This window comes from Salvelinus sp. IW2-2015, unplaced genomic scaffold, assembly GCF_002910315.2.
Source record: "Salvelinus sp. IW2-2015 unplaced genomic scaffold, ASM291031v2 Un_scaffold122, whole genome shotgun sequence".
NCBI classification, from domain to species: Eukaryota; Metazoa; Chordata; class Actinopteri; order Salmoniformes; family Salmonidae; genus Salvelinus; species Salvelinus sp. IW2-2015.
The window spans coordinates 64,781-66,841 of record NW_019942518.1 but is presented as its reverse complement, the minus strand read 5'-3'; the positions used below and the strand labels follow the sequence as shown (position 1 = coordinate 66,841).

The following is a 2,061-nucleotide window of genomic DNA, read 5'->3' as shown; positions in this document are numbered from 1 at the left end:
GCGTCTTATTATCATCACTATCATCACTAACATCCAGCAGGTTATTATCATCACTATCATACTAACATCCAGCAGGTTATTCATCACTATCATACTAACATCCAGCAGGTTATTATCATCACTATTATACTAACATCCAGCAGGTTATTCATCACTATCATACTAACATCCAGCAGGTTATTATCATCACTATCATACTAACATCCAGCAGGTTATTATCATCACTATCATACTAACATCCAGCAGGTTATTATCATCACTATCATTCTAACCTCAGCAGGTTATTATCATCACTATCATACTAACATCCAGCCAGTTATTCATCACTATCATACTAACATCCAGCAGTTATCATCACTATCATACCTAAACATCCAGCAGGTTATCATCACTATCATACTAACATCCAGCAGGTTATTATCATCACTATCATACTAACATCCAGCAGGTTATTATCATCACTATCATATATCTGAACTCACAGTACCTTCCACCATACTGGATGGGACTAGAACACTACACTAAGGATACCAAGCATTAGGAAGACCTTAATATTGAGTTGCACTCCCCCCCTCCCCCCCTTTTGCCCTCAGAACAGCCCCAATTTGCTGGGGGCATGGTCTCTTCAAGGTGTCGAAAGTGTTCTACATGGACGCTGGCCCATGTTGACTCCAACACTTCAAATCAAAGTTTATTTGTCATGTGCGCCGAATACAACAGGTGTAGGTAGACCTTACAGTGAAATGCTTACTTGCAGGCTCTAACCAATAGTGCAAAAAAGGTATTAGGTGAACAATAGGTAAGTAAAGAAATACTACTACTATTTGTCACTGGTCATCCCCAAAGCCAACACCTCCTTTGGCCGCCTTTCCTTCCAGTTCTCTGCTGCCAATGACTGGAACGAATTGCAAAAATCACTGAAGTTGGAGACTTATATCTCCCTCACTAACTTTAAGCGTTAGCTATCTGAGCAGCTTACAGATTGCTGCACCTGTACACAGCCCATCTGTAAATAGCCCATCCAACCACCTACCTACCTCATCCCCATATTTGTTTTTGTTTTTCTGCTCTTTTGCACACCAGTATTTCTACTTGCACATCCTCATCTGCATATATATCACTCCAGTGTAAATTGCTAATCTGTAATTACTTCGCCACTATTGATTGCCTTACCTCCTTACTTTATTTGCACACACTGTATATAGATTTTTCTATTGTGTTATTGACTGTAGGTTTGTTTATCCCATGTGTAACTCTGTGTTGTTGTTTGTGTCGCACTGCTTTGCTTTATCTTGGCCAGGTCACAGTTGTAAATGAGAACTTGTTCTCAACTGGCCACCTGGTTAAATAAAGGTGATATAAAAACATTGACTCTGTACCGGCACGCCCCTGTATATATTATTTTTTACTGCTGCTCTTTAATTACTTGTTACTTTTATCTCTTATTCTTATCTGTATTTTTTTTAACTGCTTGGTTAGGGGTTTGTAAGTAAGCATTTCACTGTAAAGTCTACACCTGTTTTATTTGGCGCATGTGACTAATACAATTTGATTTGATCTTCCTCTGCAGCTGGAGGAGGAGGGCTCGACCAAGAAGGGCAGTATGTTGGACCTTTTCAGGATCCCGTACCTGAGAAAACGGGTTCTCATTCTCTCCTATATCTGGTCAGTACCTCATGCTCTGCTCTATCTGGTCAGTACCTCATGCTCTGCTCTATCTGGTCAGTACCTAATTCTCTTCTCTATCTGGTCAGTACCTCATGCTCTGCTCTATCTGGTCAGTACCTCATGCTCTGCCTATCTGGTCAGTACCTCATGCTCTGCTTCTATCTGGTCAGTACCTCATTCTCTGCTCTATCTGGTCAGTACCTCATTCTCTTGCTCTATTCTGGTCAGTACCTCATTCTCTGCTCTATCTGGTCAGTACCTCATGCTCTGCTCTATCTGGTCAGTACCTCATGCTCTGCTCTATCTGGTCAGTACCTCATGCTCTCGCTCTATCTGGTCAGTACCATCATTCTCTGCTCTATCTGGTCAGTACCTCATTCTCTGCTCTATCTG

General features: G+C 41.3%; 1 pseudogene; it reads left to right on the top strand.

The window, feature by feature from the left end:
* The window catches only part of LOC112068160 (solute carrier family 22 member 13-like), a 52,584-nt pseudogene that overhangs the window by 27,464 nt on the left and 23,059 nt on the right, over positions 1-2,061 (top strand).